The sequence below is a fragment of the Condylura cristata genome, unplaced genomic scaffold (genome assembly GCF_000260355.1).
Source record: "Condylura cristata isolate star-nosed mole 26May11 unplaced genomic scaffold, ConCri1.0 scaffold00013, whole genome shotgun sequence".
Taxonomy (NCBI): domain Eukaryota; kingdom Metazoa; phylum Chordata; class Mammalia; order Eulipotyphla; family Talpidae; genus Condylura; species Condylura cristata.
The window spans coordinates 20,121,775-20,138,074 of record NW_004567114.1 but is presented as its reverse complement, the minus strand read 5'-3'; the positions used below and the strand labels follow the sequence as shown (position 1 = coordinate 20,138,074).

At 41.2% G+C, this 16,300-nt stretch overlaps 1 protein-coding gene across 4 annotated transcripts in view; it reads left to right on the top strand.

Annotated features, from left to right (window-relative positions):
• The window catches only part of TTLL5 (tubulin tyrosine ligase-like family member 5), a 248,736-nt gene that overhangs the window by 109,976 nt on the left and 122,460 nt on the right, over positions 1-16,300 (top strand). The gene's annotated exons all lie outside the window — the stretch shown is intronic.

Below are 16,300 nucleotides of genomic sequence, written 5' to 3'. Positions count from 1 at the left end.
CAATGAGTTTCTATTATAGGTATTGCAAACTTAACTCTGCTGTTGGCTCTTAGGTATTTACTGCATAGATAAACAGACATAAATATTCAGCCACAAGTCTGCTTTTGAAGGTTCTCTTAAAAATAACTTCTTTCTTTGGTATAGTTTTTCAGAGAGTTTTACTCTTTTGTTTGAATCAGAATTCTGTAACACTGTCTTTTTGTTTGTTTTTATTTTTGTTGTCAGACATTCCTAGGGTTCAGGAAATTATTGATACTTTTGACTGAAATGTCTTTAATTTTATGATCTCAGGATGTTTTGTGGGTACCAGTTAATGAAGTATTTCAGTACATCCTTATCTAATACACCCTTAATGTATTGATGAAGGAAACTGAGGTTGAAAGACATAATGTGATCAAGGTCATCCAGCAACCTAATGGAATGGAATTAGATTCCAGGATTTTTACTTTAATTCATCCTGTCATCTATCTCTGTCAACCTAAAATAATGAACTTGCAACACATACAAAAAAAAATGCTTGATGCATCCTTCAAGAACTTTGGGATTCTTTTATCTTTCTTGCTGACTATCCCCATGGTACCTCACTGGAAATAGAAGCTATTATCTTCTTCTTTTACTTAATGCAAAATGGCCTCAAAATTCTCCAAAAGGATTATTATAATTTAACTGTATGGTTATATTTTTGCTATGTGTCTGTTGTGTCAGAATTCAGTAATTGTTGGCAACTCTTTAATGATAGTCTAGGAGAAAAGTAAATCTGAAAATTCCTTCAAGCACACGTTAAAAGTAGGCAACACACTGCTCCCCGTTGGTGCCCCACTTCTCTGTGTGAAAGTTAGGCCCACTCTAAAGGTCAGCCTTAACTGTACTCCAGCCTCATCCACTTCGTGAGGTTGTAATTAATTTGTTTTTCAAATTCCTAATAGTTGGAAGAAAGTAAATGAGGAGGCTTAGAGTGACATAGGAAGCTAACAATCTTACAGGGGTAGTGTTGAAACTTGAAGGGGTGTGGATGGTTACAATTTAGGAGTAGGATAATGGGAAGAGGCAGTGAATCCCATGGCCACATTGAAATGGGCAGGAAGTATGAATTGTGAAGGAGCTTTGAGGAAGGGTAAGGACTAGTGAGCTGCTATACTTTCATTGTTGGGTCATTGACTAGAGTTGATATTTCTAATGTATAAATGAGCAGTTAGGAGAAGCACCAAGATATTAAGAAATTTCTTTACAATAATTGTAAAAAAAAAAAAAAAGCTAATAGTAGTATTGACATATTTCAAAATGACCCAATCCTGTGGGAATCCAGGCTAATTATATCCCAGGTGGGAAGTCATCCCTCTTTAAACATCTCTTTATCAGTGCTGGTGAATTAAAAGTCCATCAGGGGCCCTCCCTGTGGCACAGCAGGTTAAAGCAGAGCACTAAGAAGCTTAAGCCACTTCCACATGAGTTTGATCCCCACCTGCCCCGGAGGAGATCCACATGGTGTGGCAGACCCCTCCTACCCGCCCAGTGCTCCCCTCAGCAGTGTACTTCATCGATCTGCCTGTTCTGCTCCCCACTCTGTCTCTGGTGGGTCCTCTCAGCCTCCACATCTCTGGCCTGTACCCCAGTTCTGTATGAATAAATAAATAAATCTTTAAAATAATCAGTCCATCAGACTCCTATTCATGGGGATCTGAACTTGCCATTAGATGTCAGTCTTAACTCTCAGAGTCTTGGTACATTGCTGAGGTGTAGTGTATAATAAGCAGGGTGGAGCAGTGGAAAGAACTGGGTTAGCCATCTAAGACTTGCCTGCCTTTGCCTTTGCCCAGCTGTGTGATCTTGTGCAATTCACTGAACCGCTCTCAACCTGAGATTCTTTTCTTTTGTGGGGGGGGGTTACAACAGTATCATGAGTATAATATGCAAAAACCTCTTTGTAATATCTAAATGCCATGTACATGGAAAATATTATTTCAACCACAAATGACTTCCAATAATAAATGCTTTCTAATTTGATTTGGAAAAGAAAGCTTTTGGAGGCAGTGATGCAGTGTCTGTGGCTCTGTGGTAAGAGGTGGACATCTGAACAGAAAGTGGTAGAGTTAGTTCTGCGCCTCACGTTAGTTCTGCCCCTCTCTGTGGACATGAAGCAAGAATCTTCCTCAGAAACAGCTCTATTCCCAGTAATCTCTCTACATGCTTTCGATTTCTTTTTACTCGTGACATTCCTTTATTGGTAATTCCTGTTTGGTGTTTCTGATCTGTTTTTTCTTATATCCAGTAGCCTTAATGAATATTTTCTTTCCACCTGCTCTTTTTTTTTGATAATTCTGGATTTTTTATTCTGTTGTATTCTAGTTGGCTCTTTTTTTTCCTTTAAATCTTTGTTAACTTACTTTTTTTTGTTTTGTTGTTTCCCTCCATTTCTTGAGTTGGGTACTTTTTATTTTCATTATTTTTGCTTTTTTTTAAAAAACTATTAATTTTCTCTGAGTACTGCTTTACTTATTTTCCATAAACACATATCTTTTTTTTTTTTTATTTGTACATACAGAACTGGGGTACAGGCCAGAGGCTCAGGGGTGGTGAGAGGCTTCACCAGAGACAGAGTGGGGAGCAGAACAGGCAGATCGACGAAGTACACTGCTGAGGGGAGCAGCGGACGGGTCAGGAGAGTTCTGCCACGCCATGCGGTCACCTCCGGGGCAGGTGGGAATCGAACTCATGCGGAAGTGGCTTTAGCTTCTCAGTACAGTGCTTTAACCCGCTGCGCCACCAGGAAGGGCCTAAACACACATCTTTATCTTGTTTTTCTGAGGGAGGAACTAAATAAAGATAACTGAATTTAATTTTTAATATTTTGTGTGGCTTTTTTTTTAAAGACACAGTAAACAAGTGGAAATCTTTGGGTATTTCTGAAAGATCATTTTATTTTTAACTTAAGCTTCTTACCCATTAGGCCTTTCAGTGGCATTCCCCATAAAACTTTTTGTTTGCATGTGTTTTTTTTTTTTTTTAATTTTTCATCCAAAGACATTTAAAAAGAGCTTAAAAAGCTCAAGTGTCTTGGGTTTTGGCTCTATGTCAAAAAGACATAGTCCTCAGTTTACAACAGCTCACACTCTGGTAAGGGTGACATGTAAACAACACGTGGGGGTACCAGCTTGTAAAACACGTGGCGGAGCCATTTCTGAAGAGTGCTAGAAGCACCAGAAGTCTACCTCATCCAGTCTAGGAGTGCAAGGGGGAAAGAGCCACGGCATCCTTCCTCGAAGAGATTACACCTAAACTGAATCTTAAAGGTGGGTGGCCGAAGGGCCAGGCAGGCTCCCTGATACAAACTAGCTTGTGTGTCTGTGGGAACACCACCTGGCTGGTGGTATTGGCTGACAGGGAGCTGGCAGGGAGCAGCTCAGGTGGAAGCTGGGCGAGAAGATGGGCTGATGCAGGAGGCCTGAGAATGCCCGTGAAAGAACTCACCCTTCAGCTATAAGTGAAGGGAGCCAAAGAGACACAAGTAGGCTTTGCCCTTCAGCTGGATTACTCAGGTATTTGATAGGAGAGTAGCCTGGAGAATGAGCTACTGTCACCCTGTTTTCTTCTTGGCTCACTGGGAAGATGCTGAGGAATGGCAAACTAGCCTAAAGTAAAGAGCTAAGTACTCTGACCACTCCAAAAGTTGATGATAAAATTTTGTCGTACCCAGAATTAGCCTCTAATGCTCTCATGGATTTGCATAGTTAAAAATAGAGCCTCCTTCACTGGTAACTACTTTTACTATATGTACCATGATTTAATTTTACAGTTTAAAGGCCAAGCTACACAAGAATATCAAACATGAAGTGGCCACCGTGGTCACTTCAGAAATGTTTGTGCCAGCATCTGTGTGCTTAAAACACAAGTTCTGAACATAGCCAACAAATATCTTACAGATCCGAGCAGAGAGCAGGTCAGTTTTAATACTTTCCATGGGTGTATGAGAGGCAGTTCTCTTTTGAGCATGAAATCCTTTGGATATCAGTGTGTACATCCCTGAGAAGCAGGGTTTTCTGAAGTATCTTTCACCTGGCTGGGGGCGGTGAAAGGGGTCCTCAGGCGCACTGTGGTAGCTGATGAGCTGCTGGAATGGAGCGGGGCTTCAGAGTGTGAGGCCTCACTCTGCCTCACAGGATGCTGGGAGAGGTGTGCTTCACAGCTGCAGCACTCTGCACAGCCATAGCCCCTGGTGGGTTTTGAAACTGTTAATGAACAGAAGAATGTGGTGAATTAGCCCAGTTTTGTGGTGAGGAGTGGGAGGCAGGGAATCAGAGAGAGCACTGGCCCGCCTGTGCGGGCGAGTGTGAGATTTCAGGACCCAGCTATCATTAGGAGCAGCCCCAGCTCTTCAAGCCTGGGAGTTTAATCAAAGGGATAACAGCAGACCACCCAGGCGAGGGATCCAGCCTGAACCAATGTGCTGTGTCAGTCTCTGTTTCCCAGCCAGCCAGTGCCCGGGATGTGGCCAGGCCTCCTGGAAATGTGCTGACAGATACTTATGAGGGAGGAGACACAGCTTCTCACATTTTTCATTTAGATGGAGAGTGGAAAAGAAAACCATTCAGTTTCTTTCATTTTCTGCTCCTCACGCTGATAACCTCCTGCCTAGTCCTAGAAAAGGATATACATGTAGGGCTAGAACATTCGCTGCATACCCGTTACTCATGTGCTCTCATCCATATACCTAGGAATTCATTATCACTTTTCTGCTTCAGTGGCTACCATTGTAGTCATGCTAATTTCCTTACATCCGTAATAGACCTTGAGCAATTCTCAAAAACAAAAATCACAGTATGAAGGTGAACTTGACAAAGGGAAGTAAATTTTTGACATGGTTACATATCCCTGGGATCGAGACAGAGGGCACCGGCTTCATTGATAAGCTGGGCATTTGGCACTGGGAACTTGCTGCCTCCTTAGTGTATCTGGACCCCTTGGAAACACTGGACATTTGTGCTGTGATGTTACGGTGATTTCTAGGGCCAGTTTCTTTGGTCCTATCTTCTTGCTTGGTAGACAGAGTAACATGTCTTTGTAATATGTGCATGTTCTTCCCCATTTCTAGACAGAAAAGGTAAGTGGAGAAAGCAGAATTTCTTTTGTCTATGACACCTTGGACAAGTTACTTACCTCCCCTTGCCTTGATTTCCTTCTCTGTAAAATGGGGTAGTTTTAGTTTCAGACTAATTCTCCCAGAGTCTCGCTCCTCCCTGCTCTAGAATCTGGAACCACATGAGTCTAATTTCTTAGCCCTTCTGTCTTTCAAGATTTGCAACCCCCAGTTTTCCCTTGTTCCTTGGCCTTCTGCATGGTCTCGTTTCCAAAAAAAAAAAAAAAAAAAAGCCTTTCTTTTGTCTTACCTCTCCCTCAATCTCTTTTTCTTCCCTGTGCTACCAAAATTCTTTTAAAATAAAATATTCTCGCTGCCTCCAGGCTCCTCCCATACCTACTTTTGCAGTCTGGTCTTGGGATTGCTTACTTTAAGCTCCTCTTTTTAATCTTCATCTTTCTAGTGCATTGTGGCAGTAGTGTTGACCAATTCCTCCCTGAAAACTTCCCTCAGCTTCTCTAACCCTCCTAGAATTCCACTGAGAGCACATTTCTTCCTCTTCTTTACCTGAAAACTGGATTCCATTTCAACATTTTTTATAAAGTCACTGGCATGTAAACTCAAATATGTAAGGCTAATAACGGTCTCTTGTTGAAGAAGGTAGGTCAGCGATGCTGGGGCATTTTCTTCTCCCTGGTCCCTACAGGTGCCTTGCAGTGTACCTTTCAATTGCAGGGTACAGTACAGTCTTTGCTCTCTATGGTTTCCCCTTGGTAAGTCTTCTTTTCTTACTGCTTCATCTGTTATATAGACACCTCCAAAATAGACATCTTTAGTTTGAAACTCCTTGCTAATAGTCAGCTCCAAATTTCCAACTGCCTCCTAGACTTTTCCACCCAACTGTATTACTAACATCCAAAATACTCAACATATTTAAAACATTTTTAAAATATTTTTTAAATATTCTACCAATATATAGGCTGTGTGTTCTCTCCCTGAAGTTCCCCTGGGGTGTGGAGCCTTTGTTTTATCATTGTCTGTCTTTGCTTCTTCATTCTTCCCCAAATCCAGGCAGTTGCCAAGTCGTCTTGTTCTGCCTCAGATGTATAACCTCTTTCTTTCCCATCTCCTGTCCTGCTTCAGGCCTCAATTATCTCTCCAGTGGACAGGTACAATTACTTCCTAAGTGGTCTCTCAGCCACTTTCCTCCTGTCTTTGCACTAAAGAATCTTTCTAAATCACAGATCTGATAATAATACTCCTCTGCACAAGAATCTCGAGGGGCTTCCTATTATCTACAATGTGAAACCCACACTATGAAGTGTCATTCAAAACCTTTATTTAGAATCTGGCTTCAGGCTACTTCTCCAGCTGGTCTCCCTCCCATTATATATGTTTTTATGCAGCTCAACCCAAATTTCCGTTAGTCTCCTGGCCATAGTTTATGCTCTCTCCTGCTGGGAATGACCCCCAGTCACCACGTCCAGTCTTCTGCATCCATCTGGGTTCGACGTAGATCTGCGCTGTCTCCCTTATCACATTGCGTAGAATGCACAGCTGTCGCCTTAGTGACAGTAGTGAGCTCTCTGAGGACCTGACTCCATATGGAGTGTTAGGTACTAACTTGAGGTGGGGGACCATGTTCATTTTTCACCATTTTTTTTCTAGCCTGCTATACAATAGCACTTAAAACATATTTTTTTGAATAAACAAATTAATAAAGAACCCCTGCTGTTCTACCACACATCACCTTTACATGCTCCACGCGCCTTTAACCTTTCTGTAACCTTGATCTGTAATGCATCTGTTCTGTTATTTTGCACCCTTCCTTCCTTATAGACTAGGTGACAGAGTCCTCACCTTGCACAGGAGCTCGCACTTGGTAGCCTCTTCACACCCGCTTGCTACATTGAAAAGAATTTCTCTTCTGCATGATACTGGCTTGTATATGTCTAAAAACTCTTCTACTTTTTTTTTTGTCATTAACAATACCACACCTTTTATAATAAAGCAGCTGACATTAATCATATGTCTGCTTTGTACTAGTCACTGTGTTAAGCGCTTGATATGCATTATCTCAATGGGGTAGAGACTTCGTTCTTTTATAGGCAAAGAAAATAAAAGCCGAGAGATATGTGACTTCATTAGAGTGACACAAGTGGCTGGGGACTAAACCAACATTCAGACCCATCCTTTCCCTTGGTATTTTCTGTTTGAAATGGGTCTCTCACTTCTTATCATGATGAACCGCTGTGAGCCTGTTGTTCCTGCAGCTGCTATAGAGCGGTAAGCCAGCCACTGAAATCCTTCTCTCTCTTCTTGGTTAGAATTCTCTCCACTCTGTGAAGTAGGTTGAGAAACAGGTGACTGTCTAGATTATCGTTATTTGAGTGAACTCTTCAAATTATTTTGAGGAGAAACATTATTTTATAGCAAAGTCAACTTGTCCTTTGAGCAGACAAAATTCAGCCCTGTCATCCCCAGAGATAGAATATGAGTGGTCCTTTTATCACAGTAGCAACAGCCCTATTGACTTACGAAAACTGAAGGTACAAGTTGGAAACACTCCAATGGGATTCGGCCATTTTGTAAGCTTCCCAGGAGTGGCTTTGGCAAGTCTTGACCTGGGACTCTCTGAATTTTGAGACATTTAGTGTCTCTGTGTATATGTATGTGGGCGATGTTATGTAAATGACAAAGTTTGAGAGGGAAGGTGCGACAAGATATCTTTGATTAATGCTTCAGAACCTCAGAGATTCCCCTCTTTTCTAAATCTGGTTAAAGTTTTATTAACATGATAACCCTTATGAGGCCTCTCTGGTGGCCTAGAGGTTAAGTGTCAGTGGTATCACCCCTAGGGCCTGAGTTGGCCAGGGAGCTGACCCTCATGGTGCAAGCAGACCTCTCCTGTCTTGCTTGTCTGCTGCTCCCCTTAGCAGTGCATTTCAGTAGATCCACCTGTTTTGCTCCCCATCTGCCTCTGGTGAATCCTCTCGCTTCTCCTCAACTGTGGCCTACACCCCAGATCTCTTAGGCAAAAAAAAAAAAAAAAGGCCCTTACACATTAACATTGGAATCCCTTTTCTTCTGGTCATTGAAGTGTAAATTCCATGAGGTTTACTTTGTTAGCATGCAGGAATTGATCCAGAATTTAAACCACCTTAAAGCATATTAGTTGTTATGGCTTAAAACATTGGTAGTTATGGCAAATGATTTAATAAATGCTCATGAAGTGCCCTTGAAGTATTTAAAGCTCAATTGTTTAGATATATCCTCTACTATTTTCTGTGGTAAGTATAGATACGACACTTAGAGTTTTCATTTTCTTTCATTTTGATTGAAACAGATCCTGGTCCACTGGTGTTCCCCTTTCAAGGACTGTCTTTTGTTCTAGAAACATGTGCTAGAACAAGTCAGGAAGGACTATCTGCAGATTATCCAGATTTCCTATTCCAGATTATCCAGAACCCTGTGGCTGTGGGAATAAAAGTTCCCATGACACACTCCGTTGGTCCAGCCTTATATTTGAATGACAGAGATTACTTTCAAGATGATCATGGTATAATTCCAAGGACAGTATAAGCGAAGATTCAAGCTAGTTCATCTTCATGTTAGTCTGAGTCCTAACTTTTTGGGAGTCAACAATCTCTTGAGAACTAAATGAAAACTATGTTCTTTCTTCTAGAGAAAAAAAAGTACACTCAACTTAGAAAACTGCATTAATTTCAATGTCTTCATAAACAAAATTTCTCCCTCCTTCCCACCCCTAGCTAGGCTTCCTCTTGATCCCCTGGGCCTCATGGTCTCTAACTTTAAGACCTCTGAAAACAGGTAGTAGCATATGGTCTTATAGTTATTTGGGCAGAATCAATTGCTCTAAATTTGTGATCATCTTTGCTTCACACTTTCTTCATCTATCCAGTGTATCTTCCACTAAGCTGTGAGTGCCATGAAGACAGGATTTTTTTTTTTATTATTGTATCCTTGGTGCTCAAAAGAATAAATAAGAGTAGGTGTTTGATAAATATTTGTTGAATTAATTAAATAATCTTGTGACTCCTCAAGTCTAGACTTCATTAGACAAAATCACCTAAATGTTCATGGCCCATGCTAGGAGAGAATTGAGCTATGCTGGTATTGTAAACTGTATTGGGAATGCTTTGTCATGGATTTGCTCCCAAGTTAAGCTATTGTTTACATTTTTAATGCTGCATTTTCAACTCCATTTTGATAAATAAAACACATGAGATTTATAAACAACTTACAAAGTGAATTGCAAATGGGGTAATACCCCTTGGCAGTGTGATTACTAAGAAGAAACAAATACAGCATACATATGGGGCAGATAAAGAACATAATCTGTGTGTCAAAGCTAATATTTCACCTACCCATTTGACAACCTTGCCTAAGGCTTCAAGACCAGACAAATGTCTAAAACTACGCAGGGCACCAGCAAGAGCCACACTTACCTCTCCTTCTGCTCACTGATTTTCTTATTGGCCCTAATTCCAAAGCAGTACCTCCCTGTGGTCTTTGCAAAAAAGGTAATTTGGAATCTTTAATTCCCTGCTCGCCTTCCGGGGACATTAGTCACATAGCAGCTAACTAGAGACAGGGTGTGTGCGTGTGTAACCTCAAGCACAGCCCACACCCTTCACATTCACACATGTAAATGCATGTATGCCGAGGGGCTAAGCTCCGGGGACATGACAGTGAGTAAAATACAGGTCTTCCCTGCTCTAAAGAAGCATGAAATCTGTGGGGTGAGACAGCAAATAGAGTACAAATGTGACATGAAGCTCTTCCAGCTCCAGAACTGTGCTCTTGATGGAGTTCAGTGGCAAGGATCCCTCAGCGCTGAGGGAGAGCGCTCTCCCTCAAAACCAGCTGACCCTGCCTCTCTCCTTTCCTGCTCCCTCTTGCTTTGTTTTTTGGAAGTAACAGTATAATAGAAGTTTCAGATGTGCCGTCATTTGCAATCAACTTGTGTCTGTACCACAGTAAGTCCCCTGCTAAAACTTCACTACATCATTGTCTCCCTTGTCTCCTTTTACCCTTCTGGTAACCATTGATTGGTCTTGTAGTCCACAGTTCATTTTTGTCTTATCTAGTTCATCTGTCTGTTTTCTGTATACATCATATATGTTGAAGTCATACAGTGTTTGTTCCTTCCTTATTTTCTTTTCCTCCCTCCCTCCCTCCCTCGCAGTTTTCACCAAGCACAACTCCTTCCATGTTGTTGCAAATGGCAGGATTTCATCCTTTAAAAATATATACGTGTGTTTGTGTGTGTGTGTGTGTGTGTAGCGGACTAGTAGTCCATTGTGTCTGTATGCAAATTATAGCTAGCAGAAGGGGAAATTAAGAAGAAAATCCTATTTACAATTTCATCAAAAAATAATTAAATACTTTGGGATAAACTTAACCTTAATTATGAAAGACCCATACATCGAAAGCTGTAAGATATTACTGAAGAAAAACAGAAGACACAAAGAGATGGAAAAGTATTCTGTGCTCATGGATTGGAAGAATTACTTTTTTTCCCAAGCAACAGTGATAAACCTTGGTACTGTGTTCGGGAAGGTAAAAGTCAGATGAAAATGGATGAGCCGAAGTCAGAGGAGGATGCTTGCCGTTCCATGTGTAGCTAGACAATACCCCTCAGTGCGCGATCCTGCCAGCTACTGGAGTGTCTTGTCCTTAAAGAACAGGCCCATATTCAGGCATGCAGGCTATTGAGGAGCTGGCGGAAGACTCAGGGGCTCATGTTGGATATCAGGGTCTTATTTTTTTTCATTCACCTGTGTTGGGTTTTTTTTCTTCCCCTTCAAATATCTGCTAAAATGTCACCACCTTTGAACTTATTAGTCCATTTGGCTTTTTGTTTCTTGGTGGAACTGGAAGTTACTGCACAGATGTTCGCTGAACACTGAGTCAGGAACTATGGCTTGTATCCAGGATTTCATAGTAACTACCTTCAGGTGCAGAAGAGGGTGTCCAGAATGGGTCCTCAGGCAAGAGACTCCGTCGTTACTCCAAGGATTTTGGCTCCCAGCTCCTGAGTGCAGTCCTGACCTTTGGTGACTTGGAGTGACCTTGTGTTGCTCACAAGGCCTAAGTCTTAGACTGAAGCTATCAGTCTGTCCTTCCCTTACTTCCTGCTAGCTCTACCCCTGAATCTGGGTCCCCAAACCATTTTACTATTGAAGAGAAGTCTGAAAAGATAAACCTGAGGAAGCCTTATTTCCTGTAAGGCCCTCGAACAAAGCTGGCATCATACGTCTACTCTTTGACCGTCTCTCCTTAAATGACAACTAGTCCATCTTGTCTTCTCAGCTTCATGGGAAGAGTTAATTTCAGAGAAGGCCACTTCAAAAAAGGAAACATGGACAGGTGAGCACATGAACTCAAGGGCCCTTATTAGCAGATTGCAAGCACAGTTCTCCAGGCCCAGGCCCCGCATTCATCCTTACCAGGAGGGGCGGGGGCAGCCAGCAGCAGTATGTCCTGCGGCCTTGTGACCTCTCACTCTGCCCTTGTGAGTCAGCTAACCTACATCTTCCTTACCCACCCCTTTCAGTCCATCCCACCGAACAGCACAGCTCTGACACAACCTCCAGCAGATGCTGTTTGTTTTTTTTTTAATTTATTTATTTTATGCATGCAGGAACTGGAATACAGACCAGAGATGTGGAGAGTGAAAGGATTTACCAGAGACAGAGTGAAGAATAGAACAGGCAGGTCAAAGTAGGAAGCCAGGAGAGGTCTGCTATACCATGTGGGTCAGCCCCCTGGCTGAGGATTGAACTCATGCTGCAGTGGCTGCGGATAGCTTCTTAGGGCTATGCTTTAACCCCTTGCACCACCTGGAAGGCCCCCTCCAGCAAGCTCTTGAGCAAGCTTTCTGTTGTCCTCGAACAATGGCAGAACCTTTAGTCTGATGTTCAAGCTGTTTTTCTGTTGCTGTCTTTAGTTGCCTCAAGTTTTATTTTATTATAAAGATTTCATTATTTATGCATACAGAACTAGGGTGCAGGCCACAGTTGCAGGGGCAATGAGAGAATTCACCAGAGACAGAGTGGGGAGCAGAACAGGCAGATTGATGAAGTACACTGCTGAGGGGAGCAGCAGGCTGGACAGGAGACTTCAGCTGTGCCATGTGGGTCAGCTCACTGGTGGGGGATCGAACTCGTGCTGCAGTGGCTTGGACAGCTTCATAGTGCTGTGCTTTAACCCATTGCGCCACCAGTCTAATTAAATTAGACTGATTTCTGCTTATCTGTCTCTGCATTTTTACTTATACTTTTTCTTTCCACCTAGAAACCACCACCCTATCCCACCCTAGTCCTCCTACCTACCCTTTTAGGATGCACACAGGGACTGCCTTTGAATCTTCTTGGCACTGCTGTTATGGCGCGGCCACATTCAGTAGGCCTCACTGTTCATCTAGTTATCTTCTCACCTGATTATAAATTCTTTCATGGATGGAGGGCAGGGCTCACAGTTTTAATAAATATGTATCATTAGGGCTTCACCCAAGACCTTGCCTATGATAAGCAATAAAGTAAATATTTATTGAATTATCTTTAAGGTGTAGGCTTCTTTTGAGCATTCAGAATGGCAGTATTTCTAGTACCTGCTAACTAAAGCAACAGTGATGTAGTTATGAGACCTACCCCTGGATCCTCTGGATACTAAAAGACTATGTATCTGCAAGGGTTGTGGGAGTATTCTGGGAAGCCATCAAGGCAATGCCATCACATTTTAATTATACCACTGGCAGCAATGTTTGTTTTAACAAACAGCAGTAACAAGCAGTAACACTTGGGCGGGCCAGCCGCCGGAAACTGGCCTCCCTCTCTGTTTCTCCTACCCGCTTTTCAATCCATCACCTGTATTTATTCCTGCTGTAATTTAAACACCTGTCTAGATGGAATGCGTGCAATGTGTCCCTACCCCACACATTCAGATATTTGCTCACCTGCTTTTTTCGGAAGACTGGCTCTAAAATAAACAGTGTTTTGGTACTAAAAGAAAAAAGGCACTGAGCCACTGTGGCAAATGGACACGGGGAAGGGAATAGAGGAGAACCGTTGGATAAGTGGGAGCAGATGAGGAGGAGGAAGAGGACAACAATGGGCAAAACTGCCAACAGGCCCCAGAATTCAAGTGGAAGCTGGACCTGTGACTAGATTTTCCCATAGGCAGGTATTCTCTTAGCTAAGTGACTAGAAAAAGGCAAAGGTGGAAGAATATTTAACAAGCTGATTGTTTTTAGGCTTAAATCTTTGGTTTATTTTTTTTTTAATAATAGTTTATTTTCACATAATTTTGTGCATTTTTCCATCTCAGTTGTAATACCCTTGGGCTTCCCCTCACCAAATCACCCATGTGCCATCACCATAGTCCAGTGCATTTCCCTCCCCCCACTGTTTTTGATCCCATTCCCCACTCCAGCCCCATAAAATGTCTCTGGTATATAGCTATTCATCATTATCATTATTTTCTCTCCTGGTCTGTTATGCTCCTGCTATGAGTGAAACCATCCAGTATTTTTCCTTTTCTTTCACTAAGCATGATCTTTTCCAGCTCCATCCATGTTGCTGCAAAAAGCATGTGTTTTATTTTTTTGGTTGCTGAGTAATACTCCATTGTGTATATGTACCACATCTTTTTAATCCAGTCATCCACTTTTGGACATTTGGGTTGTTTCTATGTCTTTCCAATTGTAAATAAAGCAGCAGTAAACATGGGGGTGCAGGTATCTTTTTCAATCAGTGTTTTTGTGTCTTTTGGGTAGATACCTAGGAGTGGGATTGCTGGGTCGTAGGAAAGCTCCATGTTTAGTAGTTTGAGGAACCTCCAAACAGTTTTCCATAGTGGTTGTGTTAGTTTGCATTCCCACCAGCAGTGCAGGAGAGTTCCTTTTTCTCCACATCTTCACCAACATTTGTTGTTGCTAGTTGTTTGAAGATGTGCCATTCTCACTGGGGTGAGGTGGTATCTCATTGTGGTTTTAATTTGCATCTCCCTTATTACAAGTGATGTTGAACATTTTTTCATATGCTTGTTGGCCATCTGCATTTCCTCTTCGGAGAAGTGTCTTTTTAGCTCTTCTGCCAATTTTTTGATGGGGTTGTTTACTTTTGTTGAGTTTCATCAGTTCTTTGTATATCTTTGTGATCGATCCTTTATCACTAGTTCTGTGTGAGAAAATTTTTTCCCAATCAGTGGGATGTCTGTTTGTCTTTTGTAGTGTCTCTTTTGCTGTACAGAAGCTCTTAAACTTGATGTAGTCCCATCTATTTACCCTTGCCTTCACTATTGTTGCATTGGGTGCTGTATCTTTAACGATGTCACTGAAGTATATGTCATGTAGTGTTTGGCCCATCTTTGTTTCCAGGTATTTTATGGTTTCTGTTCTTATGTCTAGGCCTTTAATCCACTTCAAGTTGATTTTGTGTATGGTGTGAGGTAGTAATCTAGTATCGTTTTTTTGCATGTAGCTTCCCAGTTTTCCCAGCACCATTTGCTGAACAAACTTTCTTTGTTCCATTGTATCTTCTTTGCTCCTTAGTTAAAGACTAGCTGCCCATAAACCTGTGGGTTTATATCTGGGTTTTCTATTTGAATCCAATGGTCTGTATGTCTGTTCTGGTTCCATACTATGTAGTTTTGATTATTATGGCTTTGCAGTATAGCTTGAAGTTTAGAATTGTAATGCATCCATTCTCTTTCTTCCTAGTCATGAGAGTTTTGGCTATTCGAGGTCTTTTGTTGTTCCATATGAATCTCATTAGTATTTTTTTCTATTTCTTTGAAGAATATCATTGAGACTTTCATTGGGATGGCGTTAAATCTATCACTTTTGGTAGGATGGCCATTTTGATGATGTTAATTCTCCCAATCCATGACAAGAGGATGTCTTTCCATTTCATGGTGTCTTCTTGTATTTCTTTTAACAGTGTTTTGCAATTTTCTTTGTATAGGTCTTTTACCTCTTTTGTTAGATTGATTCCCAGATATTTGATTCTTTTTGTTTTAATTGAAAAGGGGATTTTTTTTTTTCTGCTTCTTCTGATTGGTTGTTTGTGTATAGGAAGGCCTCTTGACTTTTGTGTGTTGATTTTACATCTTGCTACCTTGCTAAGCTGGTTGATGGTTTTGATTAGTTTCTCTGTGGAGTTTTTTAGGCTTTTTCATGTAAATTAACATATCGTCTGCAAATAACTGCAGTTTTACTTCTACTTTCCCTATTTGGATTCTTTGTATGTCTTTTTCCTGTCTTATTGCTCTGGCTAGAACTTCCAATGTTATGTTGAAGAGCAGTGGCGGTAGTGGACACCCTTGTCTTGTTCCTGATCTCAAAGGAAAGTTCCTCAGCTTTTCTCCATTGAGAATAATATTGGTTGTGGGTTTGTCAGATATAGCTTTTATAATGTTGAGATATGTTCCTTCTATTCCGAGGATTTCGAGGGCTAAACATAAATGGGTGTTGAACTTTGTGAAATGCCTTCTCTGCATCTATTGGTATGATTATGTGGTTTTTATCACTCTGTCGGTTGATGTGATGGATTACATTAATTGATTTTCTGATGTTGAACCAACCTCGTGCTCCTGGGATAAAGCCCACTTGGTCATGGTGTCTTGTTATTCTTTTAATGCATTATTGAATTCTATTTGCTAAGATTTTGTTGAGAATTTTTGCATCAATGTTCATTAGGGAGACTGGTATGAAGTTTTCTTTTTTTGTGTTTTCTTTGTTAAGTTTTGGTATTAGGGTGATTTTGGCTTCGTATAAAGTATGTTGTAGTTTTCCTTCTTTTTCAATTTTTTTGGATAAGTCTGTATAGAATAGGCACTAGCTCTTTTCTGAACGTTCGTTAAAATTCATTTGTAAATCCATCTGGTCCTGGGCTTTTATTTTTGGGGAGAGTTTTGATTACTTCTTCAGTTTCCTTGCTTGTTGTTGGCCTGTTTAGTTGTTCTATTTCTTCTTTATCTAGCTTTGGGTGGTTGTAGAGTTGTAGGAATTTGTCCATTTTTGCTAAATTGTCGAACTTGTTTGCATATAGTTGTTCATAGTATTCTCTGATTATTCTTTTGATTTCTGCTGGATCTGTTGTGATTTCTCCTCTTTCATTTGTGATTCTGTTTATTTGTGTTTTCTCTTGCTTTTTTCTTTGTGAGCCTGGCTAGTGGCCTGTCTATCTTGTTTATTTTTTC